Source organism: Gorilla gorilla, chromosome X (genome assembly GCF_029281585.2).
Source record: "Gorilla gorilla gorilla isolate KB3781 chromosome X, NHGRI_mGorGor1-v2.1_pri, whole genome shotgun sequence".
In the NCBI taxonomy this organism is placed as follows: Eukaryota; Metazoa; Chordata; class Mammalia; order Primates; family Hominidae; genus Gorilla; species Gorilla gorilla.
In genome coordinates this window covers 104,205,308-104,227,992 of record NC_073247.2, presented here as the reverse complement: position 1 = coordinate 104,227,992, position 22,685 = coordinate 104,205,308, and the positions used below count along the sequence as shown (strand labels likewise).

At 34.2% G+C, this 22,685-nt stretch overlaps 1 protein-coding gene and 1 pseudogene across 1 annotated transcript in view; both read right to left on the bottom strand.

The window, feature by feature from the left end:
- The window catches only part of PCDH11X (protocadherin 11 X-linked), an 840,422-nt gene that overhangs the window by 152,213 nt on the left and 665,524 nt on the right, over nucleotides 1-22,685 (bottom strand). The window lies entirely within an intron of this gene.
- On the bottom strand, nucleotides 6,381-7,765 carry LOC101144245 (keratin, type I cytoskeletal 18-like; annotated as a pseudogene).

The following is a 22,685-nucleotide window of genomic DNA, read 5'->3' as shown; positions in this document are numbered from 1 at the left end:
AAATCTATTTTGAATAAAATTAGAATATTATAAAACCGAAGACATGAAATTCTTAGATGAATAAAGCAGAATAGAAAAATAGAGGTGAAAGTAATGTTTCTATGCACTAATAAGGATCAATAAAAGAGCATTGTACAACATTTTTAAGTGTCACTGACAAACAGCACATTTATTTCTCATTGCAAGGTGTTTCATCTGTATGCAATGTAATTTAATGGTAATACAAGCTGAAGTATAAATTTTTTTAAAATAGTGCTTTCATAAAACACTTTGGGGAGGATTGATCTTCTACATAGAATTTTGCAATTCCCCACCCTTTAAATGAGGATTCTACTTCAATGATAAGAAACACACACACACACACACACACACACACACACAGAATCACTCTAATTTTGTATTAATTAGAATTAATAATCAACTCATAATATTTAAGTGTAGAGTTTTCAAATATACTGAAGTAAAAAGAGAAAGACTGCTTTAAACAGAAAAGTAATAACGTACGTGCTTTTCATTTTTAAAGACTGCAATTTCAGTGTTGTCTAGAGCTTAGTGATAAAAATCCTTTCTAATTTGGTAACTAAAAAGGTCAAAAAAATAAGTAATGTAATGGGTCTGGACTTATTTCTAATAGTATAGAAGGTACAAATAAAAGAAGCAAAACAAGGGACGTGACAACAATAAAAAACAAAACAAACACATTTTACCAACTTATTCAAGACTTTTAGTTCCCAAATTGAAAAGTGAAAATTGGTTTATAAACCACCAAAGTCAAATATTGATTAATTTTCCTTAAAATTCAGAACAATAAGTATATTCGGCTTAAAACTTTTAAGAATGAATGTGAAGAATTTCTCGAATTCATCACATGAGAAATGGTCCAGAAAAGGAACCATTTTCCCACTGTAAGGGAGTATATATATATATATATATATATATCTTATATACTAACAACCACTAAGAAATGCATTCATTATAATTATTAGGACTTTTTTGTGTAAGCTAAAGGCCCATCTTGAAATGTATCTCTAAATCTCAGAGTAATTTTTAATTAAGGTTTAAAGGTTTATCATTGACATTTTTAAAACACCAACACTGCCCAAGATGTTTGTGGTAAGCAGATCAGCATAGTCCTTGCCATCTGAAATACTATAGTCTATGTGAATCATTATGACTGAAACTAATTTTTAAAATAAATAATCCAACCAAATTTTATATTATGAATGACTAGGTATATAATATGACTAATGTGTAACTTAAAACATAATTTGTCTAATATGGAAGATGAACATATCTCACAAGTTAAGTGTGTTTTTAACAAGAAGATTGTTTTTAGGCTATTAAATATTCTGTGATTAAATTTATTTGTTAATAAATTTAAAAACAATAGTTTAGGTGTCGTTATTTTTACTTACACAAATTCAATAATAATAAAAAATTATGTTTGCATAAATTCTTACTTTGAGTATAATTGAGTTTTTTAACATTATTTTCTGAATTAATGACTAGCAAATATTTTAATTAGTAAACTAAAACAATAGAAATAACTAGGCTTCTTTTACCACAAAATTAAGAAAACATACATTTTAAAGAAAAAAAATCTGCTCTTTGAGTTTCATAAATATTACTAAAATTTATCATGAGAACAATACCAAAACATGCTACATTATTGCATACACACATATTTTAATATCTCCTTTATATTCCTAAAACAAATTTTAAGTACTAAATATGAGCTAGAAATATCTGGCTAAAAGTAAATGAGAATTCCAAATAACTAGATGATGTTTGAAGAGCTTATAGGTCAATAGATCTCACCATAAATTTCACAGTGTTGGTGTAACCTTTGTTGATCAAGTACCACGCATCAATCTATAATTGCCATTTACTTCAATAAAGAAGTAACAGTTGCAGTTTTATTATGCATAAATTTTAAAGTCATGTAATAAAGCTGCATTAATGAAGCCATTTTAAAATAAAAGTGTTATTTCTTGGAATAAATAAGAAGTGAAAACATTTTCAAAGACATTTGTTTAGAAATAATCAGATATCTTTACTACTAGAGTCAATTGAAATATAATATTGCATGTAAGTATCACTATGCATATGCATATATCTCCTCCTTAATTCAGTGAATTACAATGTTTATTATAGTTCCTAATACAAATAAAATCTGATCAGTCAAGATTCAATTCATCTTGAAAACTAATGTTTATCCTATTCTTATGGGCTTTTTTTGTTTCTTTAAGAGACATGTTCTCACTCTGTAGCCCAGGCAGGAGTGCAGTGGAAAGATCATAGCTCAGTACAACCCCAAATTCCTGGGCTCTAGCAGTCATCCCATCTCAGCTAGGACTACAGGCCTATGCCACCTATAGCATGGAGTAGCGTATGCAACCGTGATACAGGCTAACTTTTGAGAACAAGTTTCTCATTTTCTTATGCAAAGCCACACAGTAGTTTATACTGAAGGTCACAGGATATGGCAGAATCAGTATGAAAAAAATGAAATCAGTGTACGGAAGACTGTGGTGTCAAATTAATAAACCAATACCTCTTTGAATAATGCTAATTTTAAAAAATTCTACAAAATATGCCAAAAAGATTCAATTCTTCTTGATGTATAATTCAAATCACCCCAGTGAATCTCCTATTGAGTGCAAAACTAATATACTGTGGCAGTGTTGTACTTGTGTAGATTGCATAGAGTCTGAACTACAAAAATAGTGAAGCTCGAATCAAATTTTCTATTCAAATTGTGTGTAAGATTAAGGCTACTGTATTAGTTTGTTCTCATGCTGCTATAAAGAACTGCCCAAGACTGGGTAATTTATAAAGGAAAGAGGTTTAATTGACTCACTGTTCCACAGAGCTGGAAAGGCCCCATGAAACTTACCATCATGGTGGAAGGAAAAGAAAACACACCCTTCTTCACATGGCAGGAGGAAGGAGAAGTGTCAAGCAAAGGGGGAAAAGCCCCTTATAAAACCATCAGATCTCTTGAGAACTCACTCGTTATCATAAGAACAGTATGGGGGTAACTGTCCCCATGATTCAATTACCTCCTACCAGGTCCCTCCTGTGACATGTGGGGATTATGGGGACTATAATTCAAGATCAGATTTGGGTGGGGACACAGCCAAACCATATGAGCTACAGAGAAGCTGCAATGTGATTAACATAATGAGCATCTTATTTGCAGTGAAATAAGTGTTGCAAATATAAAATTAATTATGTATCCCTGTATATTAAAGTTTCCATCCATATTCCTCTGTGCCTTGAGTTTCAATAAAAATTAGGTTACTACTGGATCAAAGAAATATTAATTTGAAAATTGACAACAGCAAAAGTCATAATGTTGGCTTTATTATAGAGGTAACTAAAACCTTAGGAATCGAAACATTTTCACAAAATATGCAATTACGATTTTCTACATTAACAGAATTTTGGTTGACTGAACTCATGCAGTGCCATAATACCAGATGGCTTATTTTCTTTCATAGCCTAGAGTTGTACGTTTTCTTCCATTTCTGAAATTAACTCATTTTTCCTATTCTTCACAAAATCTTCCTAGTCCACAAGCTATTGGCTCTATTTTCTGCCCTTTTATTCAAGGGAAATATTTGCAAAGGCTGTAATGGATACCACCTTCAAGTCTCATTTTTTTGTTGACAGTGTTTATGCGCTTCAAAGAGCACAGAGTTACAACTTAAATTTTATCTAGAATAAAATGATTAGAGAAGTCAAGGACCAGAGCCCTTAGACAGTCATCCGATTCAGCATCCTCAATATACACATGAAGAATGACATCAAGAGAAATAAAATGACTTAGATCTAACACTAACACAACAAGTTAGAGACATAAGTAGAATTAGAATTCATGTTTTCATTACCAAGGAACTCACATACTATTAAATGCCACCATTTACAGATCATTTCCAAGATACGAAAACAATACATATATCCAAAACTATTTGCTCAAGGAAAACTTTTATTGCAGGGAGTATCAACAGATCAGTGCTTTTAGATTATACATTTGGAAAATTCCAATTTAGATGAATACTAAATGCAATTTACCCCCTCATGTACACATCAACTGACAAGGGCAGAATAAGAGAAAATCATATTTTAAGAAATAAAATATTGCTTTGGCAGATCCAACAAAATGATAATGCCTATTGAAAAATACTAATTAGCAATTTAACTTAGTCCTGAAGAGAAATAGAATATAATTGTTCCTTTTTGCTAAAAATACAAGGCAAAAATTTCCACCTCAAAATCTAGCCTTAATATTTTAAATTGTTCATGGCCATATAAAGCGCATCTAGCCAATCATAATAACTCCTTTTGGTAGCTACAATTAAAAGAATAATTCTGAGATATACAGAACTGGACATCTTACAGAAAAATTTATATATGATCACATTATTTTTTCATCTGGTTTTCTCCAGGCCATCTGACTTCACTAATTACATTGTCAAACTATCCTAACAACACAAATGTCAATTTAAAATCCTTCTCGGTTAGTTTGGATATTTAAGATAATAAATTCTTTTTTTAAAGAATCTTTTTAAAGATTTTGCTGACTCCCAGAAAGAACTCAAGAAATATGAATTATGAAGGACTCAACTTTTCACAAAAACAAATGTGGGAATAAAAATTGTTTCATGGTCCATTGAAAGTTCCTACTAAGGCACTGGTTACACTGCTTTGGGAGTTACATGAAGCAGTTATGATAATATACAAATTTTAATGACGATGAGAAATTCCCAAAGCAAAATTTTGAGGGCTGGATCCATTATTTTCTTCAGTTTGGCAAAGAAAATACTAAGAAATCAGTATTTCTAAAATATGCCTTTAAGCTATCCAAAATGTTTGAAACAATTGTAGCTCTCAAACATTTCATACCTTTTAATACTCAATCTGTTCTTGAGAGGGTGAATTCTAAATTAAGGCCATTTTTAAATGGGACTTGGTGGTGTATCTGGTCTTTAGGTCCACAGTGAAATTGATTTGTAAAGCATGTTCCTTTGCATGATTTTAATGCAGACAAAATACATGCCTCCAAGGTAATAATGTACAATCTGTACATTGCTAAAAGACTTAAGTTTTAAAATTTCTTCCTTGTGAAATTGAAAATAAGTTTCTTCTAAGCAATTTACCCAATTTCGAAGCTTTGACTGGTTTGTCAACAAACCTTTTTGAGTTGTGCACATAGAAATAAAACAGGGATAAAACTCAATCATATCTAGAGAGAGAGAATATAATTGAAGTTTATTTTTAGAATAAAAAATTTCAAAACTTTTTCTTCACATTTTCACCAACCTGTTTGCTCTATTACGAACTAATTTAAAAGTTTGCTGTACTATAAAGAAAACAGTAGGTAATTAAAGTCTCTATATTGCATAAGTAAATGGACATGATATCAGGAAACAACTTTTACTTAAACACTTGAAGGTAGGCCATTTGTATATATTATTTTGAGAAATGTCTATTACAATCTCTTGTCTATTTTTTAATCACTTTTTTTCCTATTGAGTTGTTTGAGCTCCTCATATATTCTGGTTATTAATTCCTTGCCAGATGAGTAGTTTGCAAATATTTCCCCCCCTTCTGTGGGTTGTCTCATCACTTTGTTGATTGTTTCCTTTGCTGTGCAAAAACTTTTTAACTTGCTGTGATCCCATTTGTCCATTTTTTGGTTTGATTGCTTGTGCCTCTGGGGCATTGGTCAATAAGTCTTTGCCAAGACCAATGTCCTGGATAGTTTCTCCAATGTTTTCTTGTAGTAGTTTCACAGTTTAAGGTCTTAGATTTAAGTGTTTAATCCACTTGGATTTGATTTTTGTATATAGCAAGAGATACGGGTCAAGTTTAATTCTTCTGCATATGGATATCCAGTTTTCCCAGAACCATTTAATGAAGAGACTCTCTTTTCCTCAGTTTATATTCCTGGCACCTTTGTCAAAAATGAGTTCACTGTAGGTATGTGAATTTGTTTGTGGGTTCTCTATTCTGTTCCCCTGGTATATGTGTCTATTTTTATGCCAGTACCATGCTGTTTTGGTTAGTATGGCTCTGTAGTATAATTTGAAGTCAGGTACTATGATTCCCCCTGTGTAGTTATTTTTGCTTAGCATAGCTTTGGTTATTCCGGGTCTTTTGTGGTTCCACATAAATTTTAGGATTATTTTTTCTATTTCTCTGAAGAATGTCATCGGTGTTTTGATAGGAATTGTAGATGGCTTTGGGTAGTATGGACTTTGTAACAATATAGATTTTTCCAATCTATGAATATGAAATGTCTTTCAATTTTTTTGTATCTGCCTCAATTTCTTTCAACAATGTTTTATAGTTTTCATTGTTTAAATCTTTTTTTTTTTTTTGAACTCTGTACTTTTTATTGGCCTCCTGCTCCCCAAAGGGTACCCTGCTTCTGCTGGCTTAATGCCTCAGAACTTTGGTGTCGTTGGTCTCAGACACCACTTTGCCATCTACTCTCCGGCGGGCGGTGGTCTTTTGGATGGTTTGCATGGAGTTGCTGCTGTCCAAGGCATCACCAAGAATGAAGTCCTCGCCATCTTCCAGCAGGCGGCGGTAGGTGGCGATCTCAGCCTCCAGCTTGACCTTGATGTTCAGCAGGGCCTCATACTCCTGGGCCTGGCGCTGTCTCTCTGCCCGGGTCTGTGCCAGCTCTGACTCCAGGTGCAGCAGGATCCCGATGAGCTGCACCATCTGTAGGGAGTAGCGGGCCTCCACCTCCCTCGGGTTGTTCTCCAAGCTGGGCTTCAGATTTCTCATGGAGTCCAGGTCGATCTCCAAGGACTGGACTGTACGTCTCAGCTCTGTGAGCGTCATCTCAGCAGCTCCAACCTCGGCGGACTGTGTGGCGACCACTGTGGTGTTCTCCTCAATCTGCTGAGGCCAGTATTTGTCTAGCTCCTCTCGGTTCTTCCCAGCCAGCTCGTCATATTGGGCCCGAATGTCTGCCATGATCTTGGCGAGGTGCTGAGATTTGGGGGCATCTACCTCCACGGTCAACCTAAAGCTGGCAATCTGGGCTTGTAGGCCTTTTACTTCCTCTTCGTGGTTCTTCATGAAGAGCAGCTCCTCCCTGAGAGCCTCAATCTCTGTCTCCAGCTGCAGTCAAGTGACATTGGTGTCATCAATGACCTTGCGGAGCCCATGGATGTCGTTCTCCACAGACTGGCGCATCACCAGCTGTGTCTCATACTTGACTCTAAAGTCATCAGCAGCAAGACGGGCATTGTCAATATGCAGAAAGATGCGGGCATTGTCCACAGTATTTGCGAAGATCTGAGCCCTCAGGTCCTCGATGGTCTTGAAGTAATGGCTCCAGTCTTTGACCTGGGGTCCCTTCTTCCCCAAGTGCTCCCGGATTTTGCTCTCCAGCCTACGGTTCTCAGTCTCCAGGCTCCTCACTCTGTCCAGGTAAGAGGCCAGGCGGTCGTTCAGGCTTTGCATGGTCTTCTTGTTCTGGATGCCTCCCATTCCTGCCAGACCCCCAGCCATCCCCGCGGCCAGGCCCCGAGGCCCCATGCCACCCCGGAAGCTGGTGGAGCTGGACACGGAGATCCGGGAACCAGAGCCCCCGGCGCCTGCATAGACTCTGGCCGCGCTGCTGACCGGCCGGGCGCCGTAGCTGGGCGCCTGGACAGAGCCCAGTGACTGGTAGTTAGTTGGTGGAGAAGGTGGACCGAGTGGTGAAGCTCATGCTGTCCGGGGAGGAGAGAGATAGGACAGGACTCAGGCTTTGCCGACGATGGTGGCCCATTGTAGAAATCTTTCAAGTTTTTGGTTATTTACTCCTGGATACTTTGTTTTATTTTTAGCTATTGTAAATGGTGTTTCTTTTTTGGTTTCTTTTGCAACTTATTTGCTGTTGGCATATAGAAATGCTACTAATGTTTTTCTATGTATGTTGGATTTGTGTCCTGCAACTTTACTAATTCCAATTTGTTTATCAGTTCCAATAGTTTTTTGGTGAGGACTTTAAGGTTTTTTTAAATATAAGATTACATTGTCTACAAACAAGAATAATTTGACTTCTTCTTTTTCAATTTGAATGCCCTTTATTTCCTTCTCTTATCTAAGTAGAGAACTATGTTGAATAAAAGTGGTAAAAGTGCACATGCTTTTATTATTCTTGATCTTAGAAGAAAGAGTTACAGACTTTCTTTGTTTGGTATGATACTAGCTGTGGGCTTAACAAATGTGACTTTTATTGTGTTGATATATGTTCATTCTATACCCAGTTTTTCGAGAGATGCCAATCAAAACTACAATGAGAAATCATCTCGCCCCAGTTAAAATGGCTTTTATCCAAAAGAGAGGCAATCACAAATTCTGGCAAGGGTAGGGATAAAAGGGAACGCTCATACGCTTTCGATGAAAATGTAAATTAGTACAACCACTATGGAGAACAGTATAGAGGTTCCTCAAAAAACTAAAATTAGACCCACCATATGATCCAGCAATTCCACTGTTGGGTTTAAATCCAAATGAAAGAAAATCAGTATATCAAAGAGATATCTGCACTCCCGTGTTTATTTTGCAGCACTATTCACAATAGCCAAGAAATGAAAGCAATCTAAGTGTCCAATGGATGAATGGATAAAGAAAATGTGCTGCATATTCAGAATGGGTTATCATTCAGCCATAAAGAAAATGAAATTCTGTCATTTGCAACAACACGTATGGAGCTGAAAGATATTATGTTAAGTGAAGTAAGTCAGACACAGAAAGACAAATGTTACATGTTTTCAATCATATATGACAGCTAAAAAAAAATTTGAACTCAATGGAGGTTGAGAGTGAAATGATGATTGCCAAAGGCTGGAAAGCATAGAGGAGACAGAAGGATAAAGTGAAGATAGTTACTGTGTACAAACATAGAGTTAGATAGAATGCATAAGATCTAGTATTTGGTGGCACAATAGGGTGACTCTAGTTAACAGTATTTTGTTGTTTATTTTTAAATAACTAAAAGAGTGGAATTGGAATGTTCCTAAAACAAAAAAATGATAAAGGCTTGAGATGATGGGTTCTCTAATTACCCTGATTTGATCATTATACATTATATGTCTGTATCAAAACATTACACATACATCATAAAAATATACAACTATTATATACCCATAATAAAGTTAAAAATAACAAATAAAAATAAGCACTTGAAAGTCTTATTTTATTAGTGAATGTCAGTTTTGTAAGTTCTATAGCATATTTTCTCTTTCTGTATGTTCGTATGCCTTGCTAAACATATTAAGCTCTGCACACAACTTAGGACATAGTTTGGAAACAGAGATTTCATTTGAGAAGTACTTATATTGATCATATATTATATGCATGTCTATACTTAATACTATATTATTTACATTTTCTGTTACATATAGCATATGTAACAGAAAACTGGAATAAGAAATAGGTCATATAATTACCATTTCAAAAATATCTATTTCAACTTTATTTTAGGCAGATGTTTACATGTTTTTGTATATGAAAGCATGTTTTTTAAAATCCATAAAGAAAAATTTGAACTTATTTCAATAATGTTCACTATCATAAATATTGCATTGTTCCCCCAAAGTAATGTTCTATTACTTTCACTTTAAAATTTGCTACAAAATGAGAAAGATAGTGATGTTTATTCATTGACAGTATTTTTTCTCCTAATACATCAGTTTAGAGAGATGCATCTGGATGGACAACTTATAAAACTCCAAATAAATTGATTATTTTATTATATAGATCTTAATATTTACATATAAAATATTTAAGGAGATGAAATAATTGAAATGAAAGTATGGTTTTTGGAAGTGCAAGCTGACTTGATAATTCTCTTTATAAATATGTTTTCATAATCTCACATGTGATATTAGCACGGACTGAAGTTGTGATTTCTTGTAATCACGGTGAATTACTGACAGCTTAACAGTAGTACCACGCTGGCATTTTCAAAGAATTGGAGACTTTGATTTATTTTCTATATTTATATTTTTTCTCTCTAATATATATTTTATTGGGACTTTGTAACTGTATGAACACAAGCTTTGGCAGAAATTTTTAGTCTTGGAACCAACTGGTTATTTATATGTTGTATTGTAACACATGGGGAAAGGAGGGATCCTTGAAATCATAGGCCACATCTAAAAATACAGTCTGAATAATGCTATTGTTTTAACTATTAGGGAAATCATATCAAAGAAAAAATGAAAAATAAATGTATTAGAAAATTTATTTTCCATTATAACAAAGGAATGGAATAAAATCAAATCCATGTTTGCTTGATATTGAAAGATATATGATTATTATTTTAGTTTAAATATAAATTATTTTAAAATTTACTGTTTAATGGCAATGTTCATGCATAATTGTTATCCACAGAATTACTTAGTTTTACATTTTCAAGTATCAATGGATAAACCAGACATATGGGAATTTGGCTACAGATTTTAGGAATAAACAAGAAAAGACATTTTCCATGTGGTGAAACATATTGGATATCTACTGTGGAGAACCAATCTTCTTAGATGATATGTTGATAAATATTTTATGTCAGCAAAGAACAAAGCATAAAAAGCAGTGCCACAAACATGAAGAGGAAGCGAAAATAGAAGCAAGCTATTTCAAACAGAATTAAATAAAAGCTTATATGCGCAGGAAGAGGAGGGGGAGTATGAGGAACTTATTTTATCAGTCTGACAGATTAACTCACTGCAAAAGACATGTTAAAAGGTTTTTTGAATAAACCAAATGCTGTCTGCCTTAAAAATCATCTGCATTTCATGATTAGAAGATACAGATTTAAGGTAATGGCTCTTTGGATACTCAAAATATAAATATTATATTTTGGTATTTGTAAAAGGAGAGTATACCGCTAAGAGATAAAATGTTGCCTAAGTTTTAGTTCTTATATAACAAGGAAGGAGATATAAATCTTTAATACACTATAAATTTGATTCTGCATTTGTCTGAGTTCCTATTAATCTCTCCCTTTACTTTGTTTCTTTAAACATAAAATGATGTTTCTGCTACACAGTTTGGAGAATTCACACAGAAATTAGTTCAAATACACATATTAATATTGCTAAGAATTTGACTGAAATTTAGTCTAAGAGAATATAACCATGACTAGCTAAGATATTTATTTAAACTATAAGCCAGTCCTATCCATTCCTCGAATGCACATTGTGCTCAGATGAAATATCATGTCCCATGATGAAAAATATGTATCCCCGATCCCTAAGTAGCAATATTTTCCTATTCTTTTTTCAATTTTTGTACTCTATTTTACAAAGAATTACCAGTGTTCACTTATTTTGCATGGACATAACTCACTGAAAAACTTTCCAAAATGATTTTACTTTTAAAAAGTAGAATTAACTTCAAGTCAGCATGTACTTTTGCTTGTGGAAATTAAAGGGTATTTTTTATAATTTGCCAAAATTCCCAAAACACAATGTGAGTTTCCTAAAATACAACAATCAATTCTTCTGATTTTTCCCCTATAATTTGAAATCTTATACGAGAATTTCAAGTGTCAAGAGAGAGAGAAATGTACTCATATCTTGAATAACAAATACATTTGGTTTAAGTAAGATTTTGAAGTTATGTTTTTTCCTACTAGAAGAGATTTTTTTAAGAATACAAATTATCCCCATAGGTTGACTAAGTTAAATAATAATTTGTCATGTGATTTTGAATTAGATATGGATAAACTTCCTAATTCTTTTTTTAAATTTTCATTAAACTGTTGTTATTTCCTATAAATAATTAATGGAATAACTTGAAAAGGAGGTCATGTGTGGTGGCTCATGCCTATAATTCCAAGGCTTTGGATGGCTAAGGCAGGAGTATAGCTTGAGGCAAGGAGCTCCAGGCTAAAGTGAGCCATGATCACACCACTGCACTTCAGCCTAGGAGACAGAGTGAGACCCTGTCTCTAAAAATAAATAAATAAGCCAAAGTTAGTGCATCATTACATTCTTTCAACATTACACTATATACCAGTATTACTGAATTCTGAGGACCTTTCTCAGAATCCGTTCCTTTTGAAAAATGGGCACCATCAGGAATGGGCACATAATGTTCCCAGCTATCACTTGGCCCTTTAGCTAAAATAATTTAAATGAGATACATTGAGAAGAAGACATGATTAGCAATGAATTATATAATCTAAATCAAAGATTTAGGAGTCATAAAGGTATCACAGAATGTAGCACTGATACTAATAAAAACATGATGCCACCAAACACACAAATGCAAAACTTCCTGACAACAAAAGTCACTAAGAACAAATCCTTTACACAGGTGAAACGATTTTCTGGCAATATATAATCAAAACTCAGTCATATTCTAGGGAAAAAGATACATGCAGAAGCAAATAATGCATTAACACATTTCCTCACAATATTTTTCTCAAAATTTTTGTGCAAGATTAATGTATATTTAGTTTACATAAGGTTTACATAAAGGATAAGCTAAAGTTGTGTCAGGTATGATGCCACCTTCATAAATATTTGTTGAATTAATGAAAACATGTTGAAAGTTTAAGGGTCAATATGTCACAATTACCCTGTGATACTCATTCCAGCTCAGTGAAAAGGAACAAAGCCAAACCTAAGAATGAAAGAAAAAATTGTATTTCGTTCATGCCCATATCTAATCTATTTCTCACCCTTTTGAGACAAATTTCCTAAATAGTCTTTTTCTCAGACTTCTTTATAACCCATTTCTTTCATAACAAACATTCTTATGCATCATCAACTTAGTTTTCCAAGCCATGAATTCTTCACCAATAAGAATTTCTGGAACACTGTACTGTACTGTTCATATCTTTTAAACTTAAAAAAAGAAAAAATATTTTTGCTAACTATGCCTGTTTGTGTAGAATTCCCAAATCTAAAACACCACCAAAATAAAGCATTTCTGACACTCGCTGAACCAAACATATTATTGATTATTTAGTATGTTTCAGGTCTTGCTATGTACCAAGAACACTGTGCTGAATAAATGACATTGTCCCAGACCCGACTTAGCACTTATTTTATATGTTTGTGTATATATATGTATTTAGATAGATACATATTTAGATACATATATATTTTACATATAGATATGTAATATCTATATATACTGATTATATATAAATATGTATATATACACTGATTACACGTATAATTATATATAATTATAATACATATAATTTTATTACATGTTTAATTTATATCTGTATGAAGATATGCTAATTTACAGGCCTGTATTTAGCGTTTTTGAGCAGTCTTTTCATTCTGTAATTAGTATGCTGTGTAAATAATTTCACTTCAGTGAGCCACTTTTTAAAATGGGCAGGTGAGGTGACATTTTTCTATAAGTGATTGATTCAAACTAATTATCTTTATGCAAGTACAGATACAGATTATGGAACATCAGCCCACTGGAACTATTACTGTTATTTTACATTTTACAATATATTCAATTTATATGCACACAAAGCAAGTAGGTACAGTTTTCATTGAGAATATTATTAATATAGCAAGAGTCAAAAGACCACACAAATTTCACCTGAATCGCAAATACCTGCAATCACTTTACAAGCTCTGACTTTTAAGAATGTAGGTATTTTAAATGCTATTTCAAATCGAAGAAATACCTTCTTTGGTTTTCAAAAGACATGTAGATCATACACTGTCTCAGCAGAAAAAATTATTTAAAAATAATTTATTAGACAATAGAGAAAAGTAAAACACAGCACTGTATGTCGTACCATAATAAGAAAAAAAAAACATAATCTCATTCTGTTAACTAAATAGTTGGAGAGGATTCCATGAATATGCCTTTTGAATTTGATAGCATTTCTTGTGTTAAAATTTGACTACTGATTAGAAAGACAACTGACAGAATTTTCACATCTCTACCATTACATTGCTTACTTGGTATGCAACTTCCACAGACTTAATGTAGTTTGTAAAGTCAGTATACAGGAATTCATCTTCCTATAGTTTCATAAAATAACATTAATTCGGATGAAATTTAGAACAGATACTCACGACTACAATATTTGCTATGAGTTTCTATATGGTTGTCCTGTGTGATATGTGATATGGTGGTTCAAAAAAATGTTTATCATAGTGTAATTCACCAAAATAAGCCACTGCACTAGTTTGCATTGACTTAGCAATAAAGGAATTCATTTGTTCTCTATCATTAATATATAATCCCAAATTAATATTTAATACTGCACAGATTGTGTCATTACCGGTTACATTTATAAGACAGATTTAGGAGAAGTATTTGTCTACTTCAAACACTGTTATAAATATTGACATATCTATAAAAAGGCAACATAATTATAATTCCACATAAGTCATTCACTAAGAATGCAAGGTAACTTGTAAAAGAGGGGTAGGAGAAAATAACAAAAACTAAAATATAAGGGTAAAAGAAGGAAGACAAAGAGGGGCAGAATAAAATAACAGAAACAATAATACAGAAGTAAAAGAAGAAAGACCCAAATACTCCAAGTGCTATATTAGTTCATATTTAATATTATATAATATATAAACTTGCTGGGGGTGATGGCTCACGCCTGTAGTCCCAGCACTTTGGGAGGCCGAGGCAGGCAGATCATGAGGTCAGGAGATTGAGACCATCCTGGCCAACGTGGTGAAACCCCATCTCTACTAAAATACAAAAAAATTAGCTGGGTGTGGTGGGGCACGCCTGTAGTCCCAGCTACTTGGGAGGCTGAGACAGGGGAATTGCTTGAACCCAGGAGGTGGAGGTTGCAGTGAGCAGAGATCACGCCACTGCACTCCAGCCTGGTGACAGAGCAAGACTCCATCTCAAAAAAAAAAAAAACATATATATATATACACACACACACACATCTATATTATACAAACTACTATATATGTAATTTTTCTGTTTTTAGCAGTTTTGCAGTACAGTGCTCAAATATCATTTTAATACTTATGCTATCAGGATGGGCTCATCTTTCTTACAGAGAGTTCAAAATTATTTTCATTCTTATAGAAAGTTTTTGCTGTAGATGTTAGTGAGCTCAGCAATGAGTAGTTACTTGCTTGAGTTTATAAAGCTGTTAATATTTGAATCAAAATCATATGGTTCAGATGAATATATTCTTTCTTTTGATAAATATTTGGTTTTGATAAATGAATTTCTACATGAATAAATATTCTCAGAAGGCATTTAGTCTGGATATAATATGGGTACATCTCTCTATCTACATAATTTGTCTATCCATATCCAAATACAGATAATATACAATAGAATTCACACATTTATGTGAACTAAAATATAACTTCACAGTCCTTCAGTTTTCATATCAGTTCCATGAATAACCTCAGATTAATAAATATATGATGATGTATAGTAGATGAAACTTTAATACCCATTTGAATCATTACCAGTCACCCTCCTGTTTCCTACATTTTGATTGTTAAACAAAACACAGAATTTAGTCTAGGGAGAATTTGACATAATTAAAGGAAAATTTTCATTTCTGTCTGTCTACTAAAGTATTCTCTGATCATCGAATACTGTTAAGTAGTCAACTACAAACAAATTAGAACGCCAGAAGTTTGTGGCTCCTCACTAAGTCAATCTGTATTAATCAGGTTTCATTGCTTTTCTTATCATGAAGTCTTTTTTATGTTACATTCAGCCTAACAAAGTCTTGAGAATATGCCTACTTAGCAAACACATTTTCTTACCCTGTAACAGAAATAATCGGTAGACTCAAAGATAAAACTTTACTTTTGTTCTCACTGGAACTCAAGTGGTGAATGATTGAAACACATTTTAAGGTTTTCCATTTAAATCAGTGGTTTTTAAAATTTGCATACACATAGATCAAATGGATAATTTTACAAAAATATTATTTCCAGGCTACACTCCCAGGGAAAATAATGATATTAGTAGGACATAGCATTAATATTTCCTTTTTGCCTTTTTAATTTTGGTAAAACATACATAAGATTTATATGTTATATGATGGATCTGCACATAAAAGTTTGAGGTACACTGATTTTAACTATTTAAAAAAATTATGCAAATGTACTTGTTTCATTCAAAAATTCATACTTTTGATTAAAGGCTAGGGTTGCCGTCGTGTAGCAGTCGGGTTACTGTGAAGGTATGGGCAAACTGCAAACAAACTTCTTGAGATATTAGAATGATCAAAAATTAAGTTTAGATTTGTAAATACAATGGTAAGTTGTGAAATCTTCCACAATTGGATGTCCTACTCTGATATAGCAAATGCATCAATATTAATAAATTGGAAACTTTTTTGACAGGACTCTACTTAACCAACTCATTCGATTAAATAAAGCTCATTATTCTCACAGTGAATAAAACACTGACTTGATGAAGTCAACAAGCTTTATGTCCTCACCTCAGCTAGGATGCCACTTTACAGTATACCCACTCACTTCTGAGCCAAAGCGAGTTTATGCTTAAAAAAAGTCAGATATCGTTTTAAAATACATTTACATGAGCTGCATTTGCTATTGCAACCATTTAATTTAATTAAAATCTCATATAACCCAATGAAATGTTAATATAAAAATAATTGCTTCAAAGAAGATGAAATTGAACTTTTCAGAAAGATTACAAAGGGCAAAATGCTGCAATGACTTGTCATAGAGTACTGTCTGAGCAAGAGAACTACAGAAGATTCAGAAAAAGTATCATAAAACTCTAGAAGCATTCCATACTCAGAACACTTTTCAAGAGCATTTAAAAACACACTCCATTTTATGGGAACAAAAACCAGACACTACATACTATGTAATATTGGTAGAGTGTATGTAATAAATATGGTGCATTGTGCTAAAATCAGTGAACATATATCCAAAGGCAAGGCAAAGATTCTACATCAAATTAGGAAAGATAAATGTACACTTCTTTGTTTCAAGTATTTATTTATCATATATATGTAATATATATGAGATATGTATGCATTTCTTAATGATTTACCTGTTCATCTGATTGCTTTGATGAACCATCTTACCTCTGATTCTGACTGTGACTGTTAAAAGAGCGTCTACTGGAATTAAATGGGGTTATGTGCTTACCAATAAAATCTTGATGTTCTATAACCTTCTAACCGAAGATTTCTTAGCCTAGCATTGTGAATAAAATTTAGCTCTAATATCTGATATCTGAGGTTGCATTCTTGGTGTGTATTTCTGAGTGTATATTTGTGTGAGGAAAATTTTCCCAATGATCTGAGATGGATACAATGTAATTGACTTTATCTTTACCATTTCATGAACTCTATAATAAAGTTATTATTTATTCAATATACGCAATAGTGATTTTTTAAATTATACAATTATACTGCTCCTAAATTTTAAGAGAAACACTACGATACATTAGTATCTGTTACACCTACCATGTGCCAGGGGGTCTCTTTTTGTATGCATTTTAACATTTCAACAACTCTCTGACATAAATACTATTTTCATTCCTGTTAAATCAATGGGGAAACGGAAATTGAGATAGAAAGGTAGGTGACAGAACCGAGATTCTAACAAAGAGTTGCTGACTCTAGAGCTTTTTGTGGGCTTAACTACTGCATGATAATGACCTCTAGAATATTTTCTGGCAGAATGGGCAAAGCACGATGTAATTTGAGCTCTCATGTATGATTCAAATATAATCACGATACTGTGTGTTTTAACCCATGCTCTATCATTATTTTTTTGTGAAATTTGTGCAAATAATCTATCCTTCTCCAGCCTCAATTTCCACATCTTTAAAATGGGGTATTTGTGTATATTATTATAAATGTTCACTTTAACTTTAAAAGAATTTTTACACTCTCATATCAAGGACTAAATTTTGAATTAATAGGTTGACCAGACATTCAGTTTCTGTTGCTTGATGTTTCTTGGTCTTCCACTGTTCCTGAGAATGATCAACCATCTGGGAATAGTGTGGTAACAAATAAAAAATATTCAGTTTAATAGTTTATTACAATTTCTGATACAGAAGATTGAAGCTGCTATACAAGAAGTTAATTTGAAAGTTGTGTACTTCTCAAATAGCTATGTTGCCCTGATTCTATTCAGTTGACTATTTGTTGAGATTTTTCTCTAAAAATAAAGATCTAGACTCCACCTGTAGGTTAATAATTGTAATCCATCAAGAATGAGCAAAAAAATCAGAGCATGCCTATGCTGATCTATCTTTTCTGAATCAATTTAGTAGCTGAAGGGTGTCAAACACTTGTTAAGCTTGGTAAATTGAAGTAATGACATATTACATTATAAGAGGACTTTAGAAAAGTCCTATCTGCTACTGCACATTTAAGTGATGCCTATCCGAAGAACACTAAAGTAATCTGCAAAAGAACAGATCTACTTATGTGAGTCATTCTAAAAAGATATGAAAAAATATGAAAATCTGTTGCTGTATATTTTTAAACATGATGCTTTTGCCAGCTAGCAAACAATAAAATTTCGGCTATAAGAAGTTACTGAAAACTATCAAAACCACATATACTACTTAGCCAAAACTTGGACTCCCCAAAATTCTCGAATTGTAAAGAGTTAATTAAGCTAATTAAGTACCCTTTCTCCACCACACACACATATTCTTGGTGGCGTAGATGCTCAGTCTCTTTAGTTAGTTATCATTTTAAAAGATAGAGGAAATTTCGTGTGTTAGTCCGTTTTCACACTGCTAATAACGACATACCTGAGACTGGGTAATTTATACAGGAAAAGGGTTTAATGAACATACAGTTCTACATGGCAGGGGGTGGAGGGGGCTCACACTCATGGCATAAAGCAAGGACGAGCAAGTCACATCTTACATGGATGGCAGGCAAAGAAAGAGCTTGTTCAGGGACAATCCCATTTTTAAAACCATCAGATCTTGTGAGACTCATTCAGTACCAAGAGAACAGTGCAGGAAAGACCCACCCCCATAATTCAGTCACTTCCCACTGGGTTCCCCCCACAACATATGGGAATTGTGGGAGTTACAATTAAAGATGAGATTTGGGTGGAGACACAGCCAAACCATATCATTCCGCCCCTGGTGCATCCCAAATCTCATGTCTTAACATTTCAAAAACAGTCATACCTTCCCAACAGTCTCCCAAAGTCTTAACTCATTTCAGCATTAACTCAAAAGTCCACAGTCCAACATCTCATCTGAGACAAGGCAAGCCCCATTTGCCTATCAGCCTGTAAAATCAAAGGCAAATTAGTTACTTCCTAGATACAATGGGAGTACAGTCATTGGGTAAATACAACCATTTCAAATGGCAGAGATTGGCAAAACAAAGAGACTACAGGCCCCATGGAGGTCCAAAACTCAGCAGGGCAGTGAAATCTTAAAGCCCCAAAATGATCTCCTTTGACTCCATGTCTAACTTCCGGGTCATGCTGATGCAAGAAGTGGGTTCCCATGTTCTTGGGCAGCTCCGCCTCTGTGGCTTGGCAGGGTACACCCTCCCTCCCAGCTGCTTTCATAGGCTGTTGTTTAGTGTCTGTGGCTTTTCCAGGCACGCAGTGCAAGCTGTCAGTGGATCTACCATTCTGGGGTCTGAGGGACAGTGGTCCTCTTTTCACAGCTCCACTAGGTGGTGCCCCAGTAGGGATTCTGTGTGCAGGCTCTGACCTCACATTTCCCTTCCACACTGCCCTAGCAGAGGTTCTCCATGAGGGCCCTGCCCCTGCAGCAAACTTCTGCTAGACATCCAGGTGTTTCCACACATCCCCTGAAACCTAGGCAGTGGTTCCCAAACCTCATTTCTTGACTTCCATGCACCCACAGGCCCAACATCACATGGAAGCGGCCAAGGCTTGGAGCTTACACCCTCTGAAGCCATGACTCGAGCTGTACCTTGGCCCCATTTATTTGTGGCTGGAGTGGCTGGGATGCAGGTACCAATTCCCTAGACTGCACACAGCACAGGGACCTGAGCCTGGCCCACAAAGCCATTTTTAAATCCTAGACCTCTGGGCTTGTGATGGGAGGGGCTTCCATGAAGACCTCTCACATGCCCTGGTGACATTTTCCCCACTGTCTTGGTGATTAACATTCAGCTTCTAATTAGTTATGCAAATTTCTACAATTGGCTTTCATTTCTCCTCAAAAAATAATAAATTCTTTTCTATCAAATTGTCAGGCTGCAAAATTTCTGAACTTTTATATCTGTTTTCCTTACAAAACTGAGTGCCTTTAACAGCACCCAAGTCACCTCTTGAATGCTTTGCCACTTAGAAATTTCTTCTGCTAGATACCTTAAATCATCTCTCTCAAGTTCAAAATTCCACAAATCTTTAGAGAAGGGGCAAAATGCTACCAGTCTCTTTGTTAAAACATAACAAGGGTCACCTTTGCTCCAGTTCCTCATTTCCATCTGACACCACCTCAGCCTGGACTTTATTGTCCATATTGCTGTCAGCATTTTGGGCAAAGCCATTCAACAAGTCTCTAGGGAGTTCCAAACTTTCCCACATTTTCCTATCTTCTTCTGAGCCTTCCAACTGTTCCAACCCCTGCTTGTTACCCAGTTCGAAAGTCACCTCCACATTTTCGGGTATCTTTTCAGCAGCACCCTACTCCTGGAACCAATTTACTGTATCAATCCATTTTCATGCTGCTCGTAAAGACATACCTGAGACTGGGTAATTTATACAGGAAAGGATTTAATGGACTTACAGTTCCACATGGCTGGGGAGGCCTCACAATTATGGTAGAAGGCAAGGAGGAGCAAGTCACATCTTATAGGGATGGCAGCAGGCAAAGAGAGAGCTTGTGCAGGGAAACTTCCGTTTTTAAAGCCATCAGATCTTGTGAGACTCATTCAGTAACACAAGAACAGCACAGGAAAGGCCTGCCCCATTATTCAGTCACCTCCCACCAGGTTCCTCCTCCCACAACATTTGGGAATTATGGGCATTAAATTCAAGATGAGATTTGGGTTGGGACACAGTGAAACCATATCATTGCATATAACATATTCAAGGCAATTTTGTACAATATTCTAGATAGTACATGCTCACTCCTGAGTCCATTTAATCCAAAAAGAAGTACATTATTTGCACACTACATAGGAAAGAGGCTGCACATGATATAGAATCATTTAAAATATTGGTTGATACTCAGAAAGTATTCTTTCTTTTTTTTTAATTCTGCTTTGTGATGCCTTGAAGAAGAATTTCTAAGATTAAAATGTAGGTGTTATTAAGTAATAATAAGAATTTAAAATCTGGGCTGGCTTTGGTGACATATTGAGACATGACACAAAACCAATAATATGAGGTTAAATTAAGGAGTTCACTTAAGTTGAAGGCATTTGCTAACATGTTCTTTCAGAATTATTATGGAATCAAAGAGTAGGAACAAAAGCATAATTTTCTAATCCAGTTTGCTTTTTCATTCCAAATCTGAATTTTAGTTATTTGTGACACTGCTGAAAATTCTACTCTTAATCACATTTAAGGGATATTCTATAATATCCCATATATATTTTTTCAGCAGTGTATCTTACCAGAAAGAAGCAATTCCTCAGAGCTAGCATAATTTTTAATTATAATTTAATTCAATTCAACATTCTCTCCTATACCTAGTGAAAATAAAGTACACTTGATCTTAAATATCCTAGTTTCATTAAGTACTTACAATATTAAAAACAGTTTTAAAATTGGTTTTAGACTTCTCCTGATTCCTTTAAACTTTTCTTATGCATTAAGTTTTCCCAACTTAATTGTTTTCTTGGTCTCTTCTGAAAAACTATTCTTTTAGTTTTTTAACCCCTCGTAATTTATGATGCATTCTTGATGTGAACTCTTAAAATCCATGTTGGAACTAACTTGTATTTATATCATTTTTTTTCAAGCAAGTTGTAGTATTTTAAAATATAAGATCTCCTCACAGAAATATACATGATCCTCTGGGATTATTAAGAACAACTCTATGCACATGAACTAGATGATCTAGAGGAAACTGACAAATTCCTGGAAACATACAATCTTCCAAGATTGAATCAGGAAGAAGTTGAAATCCTAAAGAGAGGAACATCAAGTTCCAAAATTGAATCAATAGTGAAAAACCTAAAAAAAAAAAAAAAAAAAAAAAAAGCCCTGGACCAAATGGATTCACAGCTCAATTCTACCAGAAGTACAAAGAAGAGATGGTACCAATTCTACTGAAACTATTCCAAAATATCAAGGAGAAAGAGCTCCTCTGCAGCTCTTTCTAAAATACCAGCATCACCCTGAAAACAAAACCTGACAAAGACACAATAAGAAAAGGAAACTGTAGGCCAATATTCTTGATAAACACAGACATGAAAATCCTCAAGAAAATACTAACAAATGGAATCTGACAGCATATCAAAAAGTTAACTTGTCATGATTGAATAGGCATTATTCATGAGATTGCAAGGTTGGTTCAACATACACAAATCAATAAATGTGATTTACTACATAAACACAATTAAAAACAAAAACCATATTGTCATAAATTATTTTTCTCAATAGATGCAGAAAAAACTTTTCACTAAATTCAACATCCCTTCATCATTAAAAAAAAAAAAACCAACAGACTAGGCATCAAAGGAACACACCTTAAAACAATAAGAGCCATCTATGACAAACATGCAGCCAACATCATAT